We start from the raw sequence: 6276 nt of genomic DNA, 5'->3' as shown, positions 1-6276 counted from the left end.
CCTGGAGCTATTCCTCACTGATCTGGTGATGCGCTCCAAGATCGAAGACACTTCCATCAGTTCTCTCTCCCACCTTCCCTTCCCCATGCAAGCTTCACGTTTGAAGCCACCAGTTGAAATAACACCAAGAGTTCATCAATTAATTTGTTGATGAATAGTTTGGTGATGGGTTTCTGAATCCCACAAGCTTCTAAGAGCCATATTTCTCCCAAGGTCCCTAGCTTTGTCATGGGGAGGAGACAAAGGACACCTCTTTGGGGAAACCACGTGTCCTGGCACATGTTCCTCTAATATAAAAGGAAGTTGGGGGTTGTAGGCAAAATGTTCTTGCTATGGTAAGCAAGAAACCAGATCAAAACTGCAGAATCTGTCACACTTCCCAGCAGTGACTTCAAAACTGCCCTTGGAATATGTTTTGCTTTTTGGAGAGCATCACAATGAAGACTGATTGAGTTACTATTGCTTTACATAAAAGGTATTATCCCGTTCAGCCTCAAACAACTCCACTAAAGATCTGTGTTTTTTGTTTATTTGCCATTTGTAAATTGGGCTTTAACTACATGATGGAACATTTGTACAATCTTATTCCATTATATTGAAATTTCCATTATATTGAAATTTCCCCAACAAAATATGAAATCTATTGTATACCTCTAACGGTAGTAAAAGTGATCAGTGAAACAACTGCCACCAACAAATTTCAAACATCTGTAAGGAAACTAACTCGAGTGCTAATGAACAAAACATCCTCCGCTGGCTCTTCCTTACAAAAGCAGTGAACAAATGCCTTTGGTTTTCTGACAAAGGAGACAAATTAGTTCAAGGACTACATGCAAGGTATAGGCTAAATACAAATTGGCACTTGACATAATCCCCTCCCCTCCACCGTGACCCCTAAGTCCTCAGAATTGTTGAAACCCATTTTGAGGAGAATTCAGAGCTGGGCATTATTAGCAGGGACAGTCCTGCCAAGCTCACTGTGTAGAGCTGGACCAAACAAATAGCCTCTTTGTTCTTCATCAACCAACCCTTGGATGTTTATGTCTGGTAGGGAAGTGCTAATCAGCCCCTGGCAAAGGTAAAACCATCTTTATGATGTTTTTTCCTGGTACTTCTAGAACTGAATTCACATTTATCAACGCGGTCCAAAGTATGATAAGATTAATACAAACAATTGCAAGGTTCAATACCATCGTATGTATTGTGTCCTGCCCACGCACCAGCTACCGTACTAGGTGCCAGAGACAAGGAGAAAAATGGGCACATCCCTGACCTCATAGAGCTTCTGTTCTAGTGGGGTGATTGTCCGTAAATAAGTAAACAAACACCAAGTTAAAACAGATGCTGATTTACGTAGTCCATTTGTGCTGCTATAACAAAATACCACACAGTGGGTAGTTCATAGCAACAGAAATCTATTATTCCGAGTTTTGGAGGCTGAAATTTCAAAGGACTGGCCAGTTCACTCTTCAAGGTCACTCTGACGTCTCTGCCCCACTCCTCTATTCCCTTTGAAGGAAGAGTGATTCACCAGATTGGCAAATTTGAAAGGTGAAGCTCACTGCCTGTGGCTCAGTGCATTCTCCCTAATCCAGCCTTGGAGAATCCAAGAGGACTTCTTGGAGGACGAGATGATGGCTATGCTGAAAAGGATGAGAAGAAAAAGGAGGTAAGTGGGAGTAGTTTGATGGAGATGCCCCTCAGGGCAGAGGGAATAGCATGTGGAACTCCCTGGAGGCAAAAGGAAACATATTCCTTTAGGTAAAAGGAAAGAAATTCTGCATGGCTGGAGTGTAGACGAGAGAGCAGGAGCTAAGAGATGAGATCAGTGCCCTGGCTGGTGTGGCTCAGTGGATTAAGCACCAGCCTGAGGACGGAAGATCATGGGTTTGGTTCCCGGTCAGGGCACATGCCTGAGTTGCAGGCCAGGTGCCCAGCTGGGGGAGTGTGAGAGGCAACCCGTTGATGTATCTCTCACGCATCAATGTTTCCGTCCCTCTTTCTCCCTCCCTTCCTGTCTCTCTAAAATAAATAAATAAAATATGTTTAAAAAAAGATGAGATGGGCCAAGGAGCCAGATTATGAAGGTTATTATGTGCTAAACTCTGGAGCCCCTGTCTTATCCAGAGAACACTGAGATGGATGGAAAGGCTTAATCAAGAGAGTAAAGATATTTCCTTCCTGATAGATCATTCTGGCTGCAGGGTAATGAACAGGCAGGAGGGGTGGCAGTTTCTAGCCTCCCTGAATATGTGAGAAGAGGTGGAAAGGATACTTGCTGTGCCTTAGAGACCCTCCTTTTGGCCGGCCAGATCTGATCGCCCTGGGCTCTAGGTCAGAGCTGCAGTCAGAGGGCCTTGCTACAGCGTACAGCATACAGCCCTAGGCTCAGCTCCATAACCACTCATTCTCTCTGCCCTACTGGCCTAGGGATGGGCACACAGCAGTACTGCACAATCCCTTACAGCTTCTTTATGCCCTGCCCACATATTTGCAAACCACATTGTTATTAAAAACTCCTTGAATGATTCTAATTTGAGTGTGGCAGCTGGTTCCTTTTGGAAATTGTAAGGTCATAGTTCCCTCTCTCTGCAAAAAGAAAAAAGCAGGCAAAAGTGACCTGGGAAAAGCATGGACATGTCTTCCTAAGGATTGTGGTTTGAGAAGTTTGCTGCTTAGGGAAGATAGTGGACCTATTAACATAGTGGTTGTCTTTTAATAGCCTTCTTCTTTTGGTGAGAAGATGCTGCTCATTTAAAAAGGAAAGAAAAAGAAAAATCATTGGAAATTCCACCTCCCAGAGACAAATGCTATTAACATTTTTTGCTGTATATTCGCTACACATTTTCCAAACATATATACGTAAATAATAATGTTCAGTTTTATATGTATGAATCATATTCCAAATGCTATGTCAAACCTACTTTTTCTCACTCACCCATAAGCAGTTGCCAGTGGATTAATCCAAGGAGATGTGTCCAGAAATACAGTCTTGGGGTCACCAAAGCCTCAGGAGCAGAGGAGCCCACCAGGCAGCAAAGGAGGAGAAGAGCAAGGTCGACCAGAGTCCCCAGAACTCAAACACTGACCGGGCAAGAAGAATCAGAGGAGGCAGAGAAAGAGCGGCCATGAAGGCAGGAGAAAAGAAGGAGAGACTTTGGCCTTCGAGACAGAGGAGTGGTCAACAGTGGAAAAGGCCACTGTCAGATCAAATAAGACAAGGGCTTTGGATTTACCAATAAAGAGGCAGCTGGTGGCCAGGATAAGAGTGCTTTTCAGTCAAGTGGTAGAAATGGAAACCAAATTGTGGAAGAGCTGAGGAGAAAATGGTGGCAGTCTGCCTGCCCTTCCCCCATTTCCCATCCCCCCTCGTCTCTTATCGGACCTTCTCCAACACTGATGTGCACATGAATCATTGGGTGTATTGTCCCTGTACAATGCAGATCAGTTTTTAGTAGGTCTTAGGTGGGTGATGAGCTCCCTGGTGATGTGGGTACCACTGACCCAAACTTGAAGAAGCAAGGGGCTAGACTGGGCAGCCCACTGACAAGACCCAGTCTTGATAAGCTCACATAGCACTTTACCAAACACACTCAAGCATGCAGAGATAAAAACTGAATTTTTAGGGTCCTAGATTATTATCCATATCAAAAAAATACTAAAAAGGAAAAGTAAAGGAAATTTCTGTTCTCGTATTCTAATTCTTTCCTGCATATATGCCTTGCTCATGAAATCCCTCCATTTGAGTTACTTGTAAGTGCTTAAGTTTCAAACGTATGAGGATCTTCTAGTTATCTTCTAGGTATTATTTCTACTTGAATTGCATTAGGTCCAAGAACTTGCTCTCTCAGATCACAGTCCTTTGAAATTTATTGGTATTTGCTTTATGGCTCGTAACATAATCACTTTGTGTCGATGTTCCATGAGCACTTGAAAGGAATATATCCTACAACTAATTGTTGGGTGAAGTGTTTTCTGTCTCTTAGGTCAAATTTACTACCTCAGTTGATAGGTCTTCATATTCTATCAATTGCTTTAAAAGGGGGGGGGGCTAAAATCTCCAGGATTTCCACCTGGAAAGCCTTTCCTCCACACCTCTGCTTCCTTGTCCAGACCTCCATCCAACAACTGGGGATTCGTGTTTTCCAAAAGCTGACCTGGTCTATGCAGCCATCCTTGCCCTGATAGAGCTGACAGCCTAAGAAATCTTACCCGATCAGGAACACTTATCCACCACACCTCAGACCTGGAAACATTTCTTGCTCCTCTGAGCTCTTACAACACTCACTGGCTGTGTAGCCAATTTAGTATCTAGTCTGTTTTCATTGCAGTTATTTGTATTCATAATTTACTTTCTTGTCAGGTTTAGACTGTAGGTGGGCAGATTATTCTATTTTTTATTTAACTGCTTTATTGAAATATAATTATTGACAAACCATAAAATCCACTCTTGTAAAGTATACGATTCAGTGGAAGTCTATCTTATTTATTTTGATTCTTTGTAGCAGTGGTTCTCCATCTTGGTTGCACATTGAAATCACCTGCCGAGCTTTAAAAAAATACTGCTGCCTGGTTCTTACCCCCCAGAGGTTCTGACTTAATTGGTTTGGGGTGCAGCCAGGGCATTGAAATTTTTAATAGCCCTGGAGTGATTTTAACTTGTAGCCAAGGTTGCCCTATAGTGCTTGCCACATAACTGGCACCCAATAATTGTTTGTTGTAATCATGCCTGAATTAGCCCTAACTTCTAATATCCAGGTAATTAATTCACCCAAGAGCTACCTTCCTTGTCTCCCTTCTGGCCCATCAGGTCTTATAACATAATATTCTGCTTATTATGTTTATCTACCCCACTTAGTATAAAAGATGACTAGGAGACAAAAGCATTTAGAAAAGATGATTTGATTACTTGTAAAGACATGCAAACTTCAGCAGGATTCTGCTGTAAAAAAAATACAGCAGAATACAAAAGAAATATAAATGTGACATATTCCCAAATTTCTGCATTCAAACATCAGGGATACCATGGTTTTTAATAGGGAATCATTAATTTACAGAAAAAGCTCAAGATTCCATTTGTTTTGGAGACCAGATATAAAAGTAGTTCTGCTACTTTGTTTATGTCAGGGCTGAAAGTGTCCTGTTAGTTTCTTCCTGTGGGACTTGATGTTCACTCTTAAAATGATGGCAGGGCAGTCTCGTTTTTGTTTTCACAGCTGGGAGCAGCATGCAGGCTGGGCCTGTTCCAGTTCTGTACATTATGGCATCCTCATGCTGGCACAGGTTAGGTGTTCAATAAATATTAGGGGAATGGGTATGATCACACCTCATGCCACCACGCTGAAATACGATTTTAACTGTATAGGGAGCTGCACAAGTTTCCTGTTGTGGATGGAAAAAGGGCTTCTATGGAAAGTAACCTCATAGGGTGATCTGATCATAAATTCCTAATTGGGCAGTTCATGTTGGATAGTCATGTCCTAGGCATAGAACTTCTTTAGTAAAAGGCTTATCTTGGCCTTAAGCAAGCCCTGTGCATTGTTTCTGTACATCTGTGGAAAGGTTAACACATCTTTGAAAAGTCCCTTTTCAGACCCCTCCTAAAAAGTGTAAGGTAAACCAATCCCTGCCTAACCTTGCCTCACTTTCTCCCACCTTCCTGTAATCTTGTTTCACATTCTCTCTTTAATCTCAAATGCATAATTTGAGATTATTCTCTGGAGCTTTTGAGATCTTCCTCCTTGGCATATGGTGTCAGTTTCGCTCAAGTAAACTCTTAGAAAAATTCTCTATATGTTTGGATGTTTCTTACCTGAGCACCGTTTTGCTCTTTTTGCAATTCCTAGTTATGGTACTCTGAACTGGGCCACTCCTTAAACTGCCTGAACTACAACAAACTCAGAAGAGGCTTTTACTTCCACATAAACAGTTGTTGGGGGTGAAGGAGGTGGGGGGGGGGCAGATGTCTGTGTAAGTAGGAGCCTCGTGTGTGGAGCAAGGATGATCAGTCCTGATTAATAAATACAAGATTCTCACGTCTGGGAGCTGTCCCTCAGCGAGGCGGGTCATCCTGCCTGTCTTGTAACACCACTTTAGCACCTGCCATTGACACCTCCCCACCGCCAGATCCCAAGGGTCCTCGTGTGCACTCGAGCCGCGCCCCCTGATCCGCCACAGCAGGAGCCCCCCAGCTGGTGATTACGCCACAGGACGCAATGCCGGGCGACTCAGGGCACTAAAACAAAACAAAACAAAACAAAACAAAACAAAAGTAAA

The sequence above is a fragment of the Artibeus jamaicensis genome, unplaced genomic scaffold, assembly GCF_021234435.1.
Source record: "Artibeus jamaicensis isolate MK-2021 breed Jamaican fruit bat unplaced genomic scaffold, CSHL_Jam_final contig_851, whole genome shotgun sequence".
NCBI lineage: Eukaryota > Metazoa > Chordata > Mammalia > Chiroptera > Phyllostomidae > Artibeus > Artibeus jamaicensis.
This window is presented reverse-complemented; position numbering follows the sequence as displayed.